General features: G+C 41.7%; 1 protein-coding gene across 2 annotated transcripts in view; it reads right to left on the minus strand.

Moving 5' to 3' along the window:
• Positions 1-14721, minus strand: part of MTERF2 (mitochondrial transcription termination factor 2) — an 87949-nt gene that overhangs the window by 33499 nt on the left and 39729 nt on the right. Inside the window, exon 4 of one of the 2 annotated variants that reach the window (XR_013960236.1) lies at positions 4591-4686. The exons of the other annotated variant lie outside the window; for it this stretch is intronic. The gene's annotated coding sequence lies outside the window, so the exon portion shown is untranslated. The remainder of the gene's footprint in view (positions 1-4590; positions 4687-14721) is intronic. 2 annotated transcript variants of the gene reach the window in all.

Raw genomic sequence — 14721 nt, forward strand, 5'->3', positions numbered from 1 at the left:
CAGAGACTTTGGCTCCCACTGTTCCCTCTGCCTGGACCACTAACGTTTTCAAGGCTTGTTCCCTCCCTCCTCTGAGTTTCTGTTCAAATGTCATTTCCTCAGTGACATCTTCTCTTTGCTTTGTATCTAAAGCAGCGCTTTGACTCTATTCTCCTCTTACTTTTCCTTCTTAGCCCCTCCCATCGCCTGGCATTCCCATCCCCACTGCCTGTCATGGTATCTGCTGGTCTGTCATTTAGTGTCTGTTTCCGAGGTGCCACAATAGCAAGAGCTGTGCCCTTGCGCCTGGAAGGGGGCCTGGCACATAGTAAGCACTCAGTAATCACTTGTTGAATAAACCATTATCAAGTTCTTCCTCCCCAGACATATTGTCACTTAACTGCAAACATTTGGATATTTATCCATTTTCTCAGGGTGGTTTTTAGATCACTCATGGGTTAATGTGGGAAGAAGCATTGCAAAATGACAAAACTAAATCACGGACTAAGTGGGAGATTAAATGAGCTCCCCTGGGATCTCTGGGGCATTCCTCAAACTGACGGGGTCTATGCATTTCCAGATCTGGCTTTGAAAAAAAAAAAAGGAAGCTTCTTCTAAATGTGAGGTTATTTCCCACATTTCATATAGCACGATGGTTGTCTTGTATTGCTTCCACTGTCTTTAGTCCTAAATGTTTTATTTGCCAAAAATATCTTTCCATAAAAACTGATCCTTTTTTAGGCTTAAAATTTTAGTTCAACACAATGACAGGTAAGTAGAATAGCACTGGTCACAGTTGCACAAACTCTCCCTAAAAACCTTAATTCTACTTGCTTTCTCTGAAACGTGCAAAAAAAAAAAAAAAAAGTGGTTAGGAAACCCTGGGACTAGAATGTAGCCACAGCCGTGTCTTAAAAAAAAAGTCTGCTGGAGGTTGGAGTGCCAGTTGTATAGGGCTGCCCATTGTTTAAGAGAGAAAAAGTTCCAACCCCAGGGTGGAAAAACTAACATTGTCACTAGGATATGAAGAAACCATGGTGAAGAACTAGGATGGCGAGGCCCCGCATAATGGCTGGCGGCATCTGCTCCGAGAGCCTTTATCAGCAGCCTTGTCTGTTCTATTCAAGACTCTCACAACGATTGTTGGCATGATGTAGACAAATTGACGCAAATTAGTGTAGCACGGGCTATGCAAAGTTTAAGCTTGTTGAGCAACACACGTGGACCACATAGCAACAGCTCCCAACACTATGCGAAAGGTGTTAGATGCAAAGTACCAGCTTCCCAGATCCCCCTCTTCCAGGTGGGAAGCAGAATTCACAAATCACTGTGGAGGCTGGGGCACGGGGGAGGCAGCAGAGGCCGGAGCCCCCACCCTCACCTTGAAGGCCGGTGATAGTTGAGAAAAAACATCTCCTGAAAGTGCCGCTTGTGCTGAAACCGACGGCCTGTTATTTCACGGCCAGAAATCCTCAAAGGGTCGGCCCCCAAAGATTAAGGGGATTCCGCCACTTTGCTCTTTACTTTTGGTTCAGATATCTTAAGACAATTTCTTGGGGGCTGGTGTCACCCAGACCACCTAGAGGGGCCTTCTAATTGTATTTACAGTAATTTAATTACAGCAGGGAGAGCTTCAGAAGGCAGGATTTACCCAGATCGACACGCTAGGTGCCGCTGGCAGAGTGTTAAGCTGTTAAATCAACAGAGAAGTGGTAAAAATAAAGCCACTCCAGAGTTTAGAAACCACTTCATGGACTTTTTTTTTTTTTTAGGGGAGGTTGGGAGGGTGAAGGAGACATTTTCCTGAGGTCCACGGCTCTCCCACTTTTGTTCATATTACTTTATATTGCATGCGCACATTATATCCATCTGATCACACACAGACTGAGGTGCATTTACAATACCCAAACTCTGTGTGTATGTTTAATTACATATATCTCTGGATAGTTAGTGAAGAACTTGGTAGCAGTGGGGCTTCTGGGGAGGACACCTCCGGGAGGGCATAAGGGGTCATGGTAGGAGGCAGATTTACTTTTAACTTCATTCCCCTTCTTTTGTACTGCTGTTTTTGGGTGTTTTTTGTGTTTTGTTTTGTTTTTTTTTATGGGGAAAAAAATCTTTACACCAAACATTTAAAATAGTTTTTCAATGAATCCATAAGGAAAATTTCCTGCAACTATTAAGTCACCAAAGTCAGCAACCCCCAATTCTGTCCATTTAGATTGTTTGGCCACCTAAGCTCCCTGGCCTCGGCAGGTATCTTTCCCTTTGGGGCCTCAGCTTTCCTGCCTGTAACGGGAAGGGATAGACCAGCTACTCCTAAAGGCTCCTTACCCTCTGAATGTGCGGCTGACCCAGCCCAAGAACAGCGTGGGCTGCTACTGCCATCTAGCCGTGCACCCGGGGCCATGCAGGGCCCGCTTTCCGGGGCATTCTGAAAGAGGTCTGGGGGCTATAGATCAAAACGCAAAGACTTCATTGGATGTGTAAACATCCTGCAGCCCCTAAGTGCTTTATGGAGCAGTAGAGAGTATACATATGTCAACATATCCTGTGATATTTAATAACATAGTTCTGAGCCTGTGACATTTGACTAATGTTGTCAATTACTGCAACCCAGTGGCTTCAAGGGTCTTTGGGGATACGCTCAGGCCGCTCAGTGTAATAGATATTTGTTGGGGACCCACTGTGTGTGCAGGGCACTGTGCAGATGCCTGCGTGGTGAAAAGAGGCAGGAATTTGGTGTTGTGCAGTTCCGACACTGTACCCTATAAGGACAGACATCAAGCAACACCTTAGAGAGGTGTATTCCCCATTGTCCTATGCGTTCCCAGCAGCTAGCATAGACTGGCACACTTAACAAACACTTGTTTTCAGTGAATGAACAAAACAATGGACAAGTGACCCGGATTTGAAGTCACATTCCCCTGCGCATGAGGGCATTTTCTTCCCGGAGCTTCTGTTCCTACTAGTCTGTAAAGCAGGAATGATAGCATTGCCCCTGATTGTGAGGACCCAGTGATATAACAAAGGGCAATGCCTCTGCCAACTGGAAAATAGCAAAAAAAAAAGGTGAGAAAGGGCAATCTCCATCTTTTGACGTTCATCAACCATTTACTTTGCATGAATAAGAAATATATTCTTTATTCCAAAAACTGAGATTTCCATTTGAAACTAGAAAATGTTTTCTGCCACATAGTCTAAGTTTACTTGACTGCTAAAGGGGGCCCTGTGGAAACAACCCAAATTCAGTGTGACATACACACAGAGATGGCTCTCCTCAGCCACGCCCCCCCCCCCTTTCCTGGCAAATGAAAAGATTGTGCTCTTTGTTTTCACGTCACCTTCAGGTTTCCATATATGTAAATGGAAGGAGGCAAATGAGACAAACTCTAAAGTTTCTTCCTTCCTTTGGAAACAGATTCTAACCAGTTGTCCAGCAAGGACGCTATGGCCAGTCCAATGTTGTGAAGAAACTGTGATATGCTGCCACCTGTTGGTGATTCACTATATTATTTAAATTTTAAGCAAAGCTCAATTTTAGTATTTAAATATTAACTACAACTTGACTTAATACACGTATTTTCAGTAGAAGCTCACTACAGTGCCAAGAGGAAGTGGTATTTCCCCTAAAAGTAATAATAATAGCCAAAGCATTCAGCACTGGACGCTACCCGTCCTCTCCCACTTCAATCCTCACCATCACCTTAGGCTGAGGTTCCTTGACGACACGCCCTTTACAGGCGAGGAAACGGATAGGCAGCGAGGTAATAGCGTGCCCCAGGCCACGCAGGTGGAAAGTACAAGAGGAAAAACTCGAGCCCAGTCCTTTCTGAGCTCAGGGACCGAATATTAACCTATGTTCCCAACAGGTGAGTTCTATGTTGTTGATGTCCTTGCGTCTGATTAGAAAAGTACTTAACATCTTTGTAGAAATTTTATAAATTACAAAGGAAATAAAAAGAACTTGAAGTCCTATGACTAAGATGAAATAAATGTTAAAATGTGCATATGTCCAATTTTTTTGTTGTTCTTGTTGTTAATCCTCACCCGAGGATATTTTTCCATTGCTTTTCAGAGAGAGTGGAAAGGAGGGTGTGGGAAAGAGACAGAAACATCGATGTCAGAAACACACATCGATTGGTAGCCTCCTGCACGCGCCTGACTGGGCTCTGGGGATCGAACCTGCAACCCAGGTATGTGCCCTTGACCAGGAATCGAACTCTTGACCCTCTGGTGTGCGGGCCAATGCTCTAACCGCTGAATCACACCAGCCATTAGCTAAGAAGCAAAGAATCTGAATCATGTTTGAGAATGGAAAAGCATATCTATGGACTTATGTTGAATGAGCAAGAAAGATTTAATTCTGAGTCAATGACTGGCAACATCCAGTTTTGCCTCTTAGAAATAATGCAGAAAAATCTTACTAAGTTTATGCTTCTGTAAATAACAGAATGTGCTGTTAATAAGAAAATAGAAAGAAACCCAACTATATGGATGATATAAAAACTCCTTCAGTGAACAGGCAGTGCTATCGCCTGACTTCAGCTTGTGAGAGCTTCATCATTTCTGGCTAGTTGCTTTTCTTGTTGTTGTTTTTTTTCACCTTACCTGTAATTCAGTGTTTTTCTAATTTTTTCTTCTTTCCTTGTGCGATTCACCTTGCAACAGCAGATTTGATGCACTGCACTAGAACAGCCAAGAACCCTAAAGAAAGTTTAAATCATATATAACTGACAAACTCTGTAACTCTAGAGTCAACATTAAGTCTAATAAAACAAAAAAATCCCAACAATATATCTTAGAGATCTTTCCAAATGAGTTTATAGAATTTGCTCATTTTTGTTTGTTTGTTTTTTTGTTTAAACAAGGGCATAGTATTCCATTGTGTGGGTGGACCACAGTTTGTTAAATCATTTCAATGCTGTAATGAATAACATACATTCATCATTTCATCCATTTGCATGTGGATCATTAGGATAAATTCCCAAAAGTGGGATTGCTGAGTCAAAGGGTAAAAGTGCTTGTAATGGTGTTCATTGCCCAGTTGCCTTTTGGAAGAGTTACTCTTTGGGCATTCCATCAGTACAAGGCAAGACAGTGTATATTTCCACAAGCCTTTCCAAGAGAAGGTGTTGCTAAGCAACGGGGTCTTCGCCCATCTGACAGAGGAGAAAGTATCTCAGGATAGTTCACATTTGCAGCTCTCTCAGGATGAATGCGGAGCGAAGATCAGCATCTTCTCACATTTAAGAGGCATTTGTCGTCTTCCTTTTCCTCTTTCTTTGGGAACTCTGTTCTTGTACTTTGCCCATTTTCCCACTGTGTTTTTGTTTCATTTCATCTTAATTTCTAGCAGCTTTACATAGTGAGTTGTCTAGTACAGGAATTAAACCCCTGTCTGTAATATGGGATGCAAGTAAGAAAATGGGACCCAAATAAGGCCCATAACTTTATTTGGTTGATATGACTCTTAAGTTTCTTTTAATCTATAGGTTCCCCCTCAGTGTCTTTTTCCACTTGCAATTTATTATGATAAAATGGGTCATTTTTTCCTATAGAACTCCCACAGTTTGGATTTGTTAGTTGCATCCATGTGCTGTTGTTTAACATGTTTCTCTCTCCTTATTCTTGAAAATCCCACATAAGTGAAATCATACAATACGTAGTCTTTTGCATCCGACTTCTTTCAGAGGTCAGAAACATCACTGAGAAATGGTGAAGCACGTGACTAATTATATGTGCTTAGATACACTGGCAGATGCAACCATAGGAGGCAGTGATAAAGAATTATGAAAAAGAGAATATCAGAATTAGCCTGATAAATTATAAAAGTCAGTACATCAGAGTAAGGCTGATAAAGAATTATGAAAAAGACAGTATCAGAATAAGCCCAACGTCACTATTAACACAAATTGAAAACCTGATTCTATTTATTAAAAGTAGGATGATATGTAACAACTGTAGCTTTAATTCCAGATAAATAGAATTGAAAATCCACTCTAGTTTTGTAGCGACTTGTAATTTGCATGCATTCTGGTATTTTTTGCTTAATAATAAAATTACCTAATTCTATATTTATAAAGTGACATTTTTAAATCTCATTTCTCATTTCTCCTACATACATACATAATGTTTTTGTAGTTCATGTATGTTGTAGCATGCATCAGTAGTTTGTTCCTTTTTACTATTAAACAGCACTTGATTACAGTCTGTTCTTGTTATTCCTGGTTGTTACATTTTATAAAGTCACTTCAGACACTAACATAGCAAATACTTAATTATTGCCCTCAGGGAAAATACAGAGTTAGGTTTCTAAAAAATGTCATTTTCATTAACTAATCAATACATAACCTTGTTTTGTGTGTGTTTCTGTTTAAAGACACCTTATTTAATATACAGTACATTGTTGATTCATTAACACTGAACTCATGGCCAACAGCACTGTAATTAGTGCCTGAATGAAGCTTATCTAACACGTGTTTTCTCCATTAAGTTCATCATATCATAACCTCTCATGCTTAGTCAGGAACACAAGGCATGACATTAACTAGACTGCAAAAGGACATTCGTGTACAGTAAGAAAGCTGAAATAAGAAAGCAAAGTGTGGCCTTTTGACCTCTGCTGCGAACATGTTTGCTGGATGACTCAGTGTTTCTGCTGCTCTGCACATGCACATGTGTGAGAATGACCAGGAAATCATTGTCTTGATTCTGGGGTTATAAATAAGTTTTAGCAAGTAAGCAAATTTGCAGATGTGGAGTTCGTGAATAATGAGAGTTGACTGTACTATATTTTGTTCAGTTGATGAACATTTTGGTTGTTTCTACAGTGAGGCTATTACGAGTAATGCTACTATGAATATTTGCATACAAGTCTTAGTGTAGATATATGCTTTCATTTCTCTTGGACAGATACCTAGGAGTGGAATTGTTAGGTCATTTGGTAAGTTCATGTTTACCTTTTTAAGAAACTGCCACACTGTTTTCCAAAGTGGTTGTACTATTTTACACCCCCACCAGCAATGTCTGAGGGTTACAGTTTCTCCACATCCTCACCAACACTTGATATTTAAAGCCATGATACTAGAACTAGATGAGTAACTGAGTTAATCTAGGGAGTCACTTTTGATTAAGGTATTTGAAGCATGAGTGCTGGGACTCAACGTTTAGAAGTCAGAGTGAGAAGGCACTAAAAATCAGATTCAGATAGAGCCTGAAATACCAGTGAGGATCTAGTGGAGAGCCCAAGAGCCCATTCATGGAGCAGCCACCTCTTCTATGTTGCCATGAGGTCATGTACAACAAATAGCCACTTGAAGGGAAAAGGTGGGGAAGACCAACCTGAAAGACTAAGCATTTCTCCCTGAAGAGGCTAAGTTGGCTCTAAAAATATTCTTTGTAATGCAAAGAGACTGAGTTATCCTTAATAACTGGCAAATTTGTGTGATTTTCACCTGCCATCAAAGGGGATGAGAGCATCAGTGCAAGTTATAGAAAATAGAGTGCTATATGTTTTTTAAAAATATATATTTTTATTGATTCCAGAGAGGAAGGGAGGGGAGAGAGAGAGAGAGATCGACACATCAATGATGAGATAGAATCATTGATTGGCTACCCCCTGCATGCCCTCGACTGGGGATCGAGCCCACAACCCGGGCATGTGCCCTTGACTGGAATCGAACCTGGGACCCTTCAGTTCGTGGGCCAATGCTCTATCCACTAAGCCAAACCAGCCAGGGCGAGTGCTATATGTTTTACACGTTTGGGTATAGATTGTTACATTGACCAACGACTTGATGAAAGACATCCATGTTCCTCAGCCCCTATGAAGCTGACAGTCCCAGCAGATCCAATTTATTCCCAGACCTCACCAGCTTTAAGGGAGAGGATGTTGTAAACAGCTACCATGGTCTATGCAAACAGCTACCATGTGCTGAGTACTTAGTCTGTGGGTGAGCAGTTTCATCTGTTACTCGATCATCACCATCATCACCACAGTCTTAGGAGATGAGGTCTATTATTAGTCCACATTTTAGAGGTCAGGGAAAATAAGCCCAGCAAGTAACCTGACCAAAATAGTAGAGTCCTAATTAGAACCCAAGTCTGGTTACAGCACCTGGACTTGGATTCACCACATCATATTGCCTAGTCACATCACCTTGACACTCAGGTTCAATCTACTCAAGCTCTGGGCGTCTTGAGGGAAGGAGGGGAGGGGCGCAGATAAGGCGGCCTGCCAGAGACCAACTGAGTCAAGGAGGTGGTCGGTCACATCTTCCAGAAGCATAAAGGCTCTAACACACACATCTCCCTCAAATTTTGTCACTCTTATAATCTGTCCTCCTAAGAAGCAATAGGCAGTGGGACTAGTGGTCTATTTTGGGACTATCAATTAGTACAGAGGCTCTCAAAAGCTAATTAATCTCTTGGCAAACAAATGATTAGACCCCAAAGTAATGTGCCCTCAAAGCAAGGAAAGAAAGTAGGTCAGCAGTCACTGATAACAAATTTTAGCTTGGCAGTTTTAGATCTAGGGAGAAGTTGATGCTAGCTCCTTCATACTTTGGAGAAGGATTTATGGCTGTTACCTTCACATTCAATGTGAGTACAAAGGACAGTATCAAAAGGTACCCTAAAACAGCTTTTCCCCTCCCAGAACTCATTTGTCTTGTGATATTGTTTGATATCAGTGCTTCACTTAAGAGAAATCCATTTATCCTGGTTACAGAGGACTTGATTTAGGATGCTAGATACTCTCAGGTTTTTTCTATACAAGAGGGACCATACCTCTCAGGTGGTCATTTGCTCCCAAATACAGGCCAAACTGAGAGGCTCTCTTACTGTAATTCACACAAATCCCAGAAAAATATATTGTGCTCTGGGGTCATATGGGAAATGTTAACTGAGTAAGTCTCCCAACTCATCCTATCTAATAAAAGAGTAATATGCAAGTTAACCATCACTCCGCTACACTCACAAGCCACGCCCACCAGCCAATCAGGAGTGAGTATGCAAATTAACCCAACCAAGATGGCTGCAAACAGGAGGCTTGGGTTGCCCCCGGTGATGGAGGAAGCCAAGCTTTCCGCACACCCTGGCAGGCCCAGGCCTCCACTCAAGGCTACAAAATTTCACTTATATAAGATAAATAAATCCCAGATACCAGGGCCTCCGCTTGGGTTGCCGGGGGGTGTGGCCGGCCTGCAAACCACCACAGGCCCCTCGCCCAGGCTACTCCACACCCCAAGAGAACCCCCACCCTGATCCAGGACACGCTTCAGCACAAACCAGCTGGCCCCCACCCGTGCACCAGGCCTCTATCCTTTCTAATAAAAGAGTAATATGCAGATTGACCGACACTCCAACACACAAGATGGCTGCCCCCATGTGGACACAAGATGGCCACCACAAGATGGCCGGCAGGGGAGGGCAGTTGGGAGGGCACAGGCCTGCAAGGGAGGGAAGTTGGGGGTGATCAGGCCAGCAGGGGAGGGCAGTTGGGGGCAATCTAGCCTGCAGAGGAGGGAAGTTGGGGGCGACCGGGCCTGCAGGGAAGGGCAGTTGGGAAGGACCCAGGCCTTCAGGGGAGGGCAGTTAGGGGTGACCAGGCCTGCAGGGGAGGGCAATTAGGGGTGACCAGGCCTGCAGGGGAGGGCAGTTAAGGGCAATCAGGCTGGCAGGGGAGCACTTAGGCATCAATCAAGCTGGCAGGGGAGTGGTTAGGGGGTGATCAGGCTGGCAGGCAGAAGCAGTTAGGGGCAATCAGGAAGGCAGGCAGGCGAGCAGTTGGGAGCCAGCAGTCCTGGATTGTTAGAGGGATGTCCGACTGCCCTACTGGGATCGGGCCTAAAGGGTCAGTCGGACATCCCTCAAGGGGTCCCAGATTGGAGAGGGTGCAGGCTGTGCTGAGGGACACACACCCCTGTGCACGAATTTTGTGCACCGGGCCTCTAGTGGTAAACATAATCAACCATTGTAGATGACAATAAAGGACCCTATCAGTTCAACTTTGGGCTGCTCTACTCTGTAATTTTTTTAAAGCTCCACCTTGCCCACCTTTGCCAAGTCCCATTTAACTCTTTACCATTGAAAAGGTTTCTGCTACCATTTGGATGCTTTGCCCCAAGGTAAAGTAGTTTAGGTTTATTACTAGTCCTCTGCATGGGTCTAACATCTATACTGGATGTGGTGGGAAATAGTAGTCATTATACTCTGCCTATTTATAAGTATCCAGCTCAAGTCCTTATAAAAGCAGGCACTTAACACTTATTAAAAGATAACTTCCTCCCCCTCTCTGTCCTAGGAGCTCTCTGCAGCCCACATCCATATCTATCTTTCTTGCATTCATTCAGTCCTCTTCTTCTGACCACTCATTTTGGCATTTACTTGTGATATCATTTAATGATTTAAAAACACTTAATGTGCATCTGTCTTGCCTTTATCTAGACTGTAAACTCCCCAATGATAAGATTTTTGTTATCTTCTAGTGTTAAACATATGGCTGGTGTATAACAAATGCCCAATGTTTTGGTTAGATTCTCCTGACTCTAAGAAACAAAGGCTATAGTAACCATAAGTAATGAGGGAAACTATTGAGAGGAACCAGGCAAAGCCAAATAGCCCATAGGAAGAGCAGGACATGTAGCAGAATCAGACTACAGGATATTTAGTGTTCTACCACTCTATAGGGTAGAACCAGGGGTAGGAGGCAGACTCAAACTGGGGTACTTAGATTATTTTCCCCCAGACATATAGACTTGGGTATCAATGATTCTAGTAAGAAAGCTGTTTGATGCTGATCTGGTTAGGGACATGGAAAGATAATGAAAGTGGGAATAAGGAAATTCTCAAAAGAGAAGCTAGGGGTGAGAGAGAGAAAAGCAGAGGGTAGCTCCCTTGGTCACAGAGTCTACCAGTTCATGGCTGTAGCTCCTCATGAGGTCTGGATGCACACAGTGCCCTTGTCTTCCGTGAGATATTTACACAAAGATCTTCTCAACTCCACCTCCTTTTTTACTTCAGCTCAAGTGGGTTTCTCTTTCTTACAAAAAAAAATGGTCCCTTTTAGTAAAGCGATTTCCTACTCTAAAATGGTTCACTAAGACCATAAGATCTATGAAAAGCACTATTTAATATTTTATTAAATTTTATTAAAATTGGTTAATGGTTTGCCTTTCATAATTGAAGGCCCTCCTTTTCGGAACTATTGGAAGAGAGAACATCACCTCCAGTGTGCACACAAGAAAATTCCAAGTCACAGGGAGAGATGAGTCAGACAAACCAATGGCTAAAAAAGAGAACAAATTTAGCAACGGACAGAAACAATAAGAGAGAATCTTCAGTAATTACTGACTCTCTGTCCCAGGTCCAGGTTAGGAGACTTAGAGAGAATTCAGAGCTGGAAGCAGGAATAATGCAAAAAGGAAGTTGAACTAAAAAATGGGAGGTAAGTCAGATGGGGTTTCTTCTTTACAATTTACTGTGGTTGAGCAGGAGGAAGAGATGCTAGGGGAGACTGGTGAAATGCAGCCCCTGGCTAAGCATATACAAATTAAAGATGATTCTGTGAAAGATCTGGAAGTGCAACTGGTTGACCCCAAAGACACGCCAGATACAAAATGCCTGACCCAAAGTTTTACTTCTTCAGGAAAAGTTACCTTGGCAGAGTCCCAAAGTCAAGAAACTCCAGGAAAACGAAGACAACAGTAACTACTAATGCTGGAAGAGTTGGTAGATAAACCAAGTGGGCTCATTGAGACCTTTTAAGCAGAGAACAGCTCTATGGCCATCTAATGAAGTTTTATACTCAAACAGGAAACAGCAAGACTGAATTCTGTGAAACTGGAAGGTTCCCAGGTACTATGCAGTCTTCTCTAAGGGCTTCTTAAAAGGAGCCTGGAGTGCCAAAACCGGTTTGGCTCAGTGGATAGAGTGTCGGCCTGTGGACTGAAGGGTCCCGGGTTCGATTCCGGTCAAGGGCATGTACCTTGGTTGCGGGCACATCCCCAGTGGGGGGTGTGCAGGAGGCAGCTGATCGATGTCTCTCTCTCATCGATGTTTCTAGCTCTCTATCCCTCTCCATTCCTCTCTGTGAAATATCAATAAAATATATTAAAAAAAAAAAAAAGGAGCCTGGAGCGCTTAAGCAGAATGAAGACTCTGGCCTCTACTGCCCCTGGAGAAAAGGAAAATTAGGAAGTCCACCAAAAGCAGGCCTTCTGAGCACTGGTGGGTGGGAGAACTTTGTCCACTGTGGCAGGGATTATTGGTGACTTCTAATAGCAGAACTGCTAGCATGAACTGTGAAGTTAATCTCAAATTAATTCACCCGGATATTAGATCTCAAACCACATGAGGTTACAAAATGTATTTGCACATTTTAAATCATTCTAGTTCAGTCCCTTCCCCAAGTCTAAAAGAGCAGCCACTTATGTTCCTAAAGGTCAGCACTTCATGGTAATTTCAGTAATACAACTAGAGTTTGAAGATGCTCAATTTGCTTTTATGTTTTTGCCTAATTGCTCACCACACTTGAGCACTGTTGGCTACTTTCTGCTTTCAAATACTCCTTACCTCTACAATACAGCATCAGGAAGCACATTTGTGCAATGAACATGTTCCTGAAAAACTAGATCAGAGTTTTTGAAAGACAATTCTATTTTCCCATAGTTCCAATAGCTTCAGAGATGCTTAATCTTCATCTGTGATTGATCAGCAGTTGGCAGTGATGGTCAACTTCAGTTTTAAGTTACTCTACTATAAACCAAGTAATTCCTCTTTGCTAAAAAAGTCATTTCAATGTACAATCAGTTGTTACTCTACATGAAAAAAAAGGGCAAGTCTTTCATAATGCACATTTTCCATCTTCTTTCTTTTTTTAGATTTAGAATTTAATATCAGGTGTGCTACTTCAGAGTCTTCATATTGGCCCTACATCATCCCAACTTTTTTCCATTTTAGCATCTTTCTTTTTTGTCAAACTTATTGAGATGTAATTTAATACAACAAAATTAGTCTTTTTAGTGTATAGTTCTGAGTTTTGAAAGATGTGTACATTGTGTATCCCACATCACACTTGAGACATAGAACAGTTCCATCACCCTCCAAAATTCCCTCAAGTCCGTTAGTAGTTAACCCCTTCCAGCTCCCAACTACTTTTTGAGTTTGCATCTTTCACTTAGAATGATACATTTGAGATTCATTTATATTGTTTGGTCTCTTCATTTGAGTAGATTTCATTGTATATATGCACCACCATTTGCTTATCCATTCACCAATTAAAGGGCACTTAGATTGTCCCCAGTTTTTGGCTATTATAAAATGTGTGTACAAGTTTTTGTGTGAACATGTTTTCATTTCTCTTGGGTAAATATCTAGGTGTCATATAGTAAGTGTATGTTTAATTTCATAAGAAACTGCCAAATTATTTTCTCAAGTGTTTCTACCATTCTACATTTCCATCAACAATGTTTGGATGTTCTTGTTTTTCCACATCCTCAATAGCATTTGCAATTATTTTTATTTTAACCAAGTAGTGATACATCATTGTGGTTTTAATTAGCATTTCCCTAATGACTAATGATCTTGAGCATCATTTCTTATGCCATCCATTATCTTCTATGGATATTGTTCAATTATGTTTTAAAAAATTGGTTTGTCTTATTGTAGTTCATATATTCTGAACACAGAATATGTATTTATCAGATATGTATTTTGCAAATATTTTCTTCCAGCCTGTTGCTTATTCTTTCATTTTCTTAAGTGTCACCCAAAGAGCATAAGTTTTTAACACATTTTTCTCTTTTATGGATTGTGCTTTAGGTATTATATCCAAGACATTTTTTGCCTCACCCAAGATTACAAAGATTTTCTTCTAAAAGCTTTCTAATTTTACATTTAGTTTATGAACCATTTTGAGTTATTTTACATGTGGTGCAAGGAATGGGTTGACAGACCAAAGTTCTATTTTTTTCCTTGCAAAATGATGTCCAATTACTCCAGCATCATCTGTTTCACTATTTTTTGATAAGGTTGCATGTAGCAAACACACTATATAGAATCTACAAAAAGGGTGGAACCCCACCAGCTTTGGGGTGACAATCATATGGCTGGACATAGGAGAGCAGTTCCGTTTCTCTGACTGGCAAGAAATGCCTACATAGTATGCTTTTCACTTCCTCGACATACACAGTACAGGACAGTCCAAATTGTTAATGCTCTCTAGCCAAAGGTCACCAGGAACACACCTGTGGCTGAACAAGTTGAACTCGATACTTGTTGCAGCCAGGAAGAACACACAGTATGAGGAACTGGGAGGCATCTTAGTAAGAGGGTGCTACAAAGGGCTTATATTAAGATTTGAGTTTGTGGTAGGTGATTTGGGGGACTTTGCTGTAAAATTAGATGCTGTCAAGAAGCAGGGGTAATTCTGTGACTGTAGCTTAATAAACCTTATGTAGAAAAAGGGAAGATTAGAATGAGGTTAAAGCTGTAACTGGTAAAGAAGTAAGAGCCACTCATATTAGTTTGATATTTTCAGTTTGTGTATTCCATCTGGAGGCTTGAGTAAGGTCCACGTTTTTGTCAGTGTTCAGACATGATGATGGAGTAGTCTTATTTCTGTCCTGATCCATCATGGTCATGGAGCCACCTTTCCTGGTGTTGATGTTCTCAGAAAAAAAATTTTTTTTTCTCAGAAACTCTTTGTTCAATAGGAGGCACCAAGGCCTAGCTGTGCCC

Source organism: Plecotus auritus (assembly GCF_963455305.1).
Source record: "Plecotus auritus genome assembly, chromosome: 3".
In the NCBI taxonomy this organism is placed as follows: Eukaryota; Metazoa; Chordata; class Mammalia; order Chiroptera; family Vespertilionidae; genus Plecotus; species Plecotus auritus.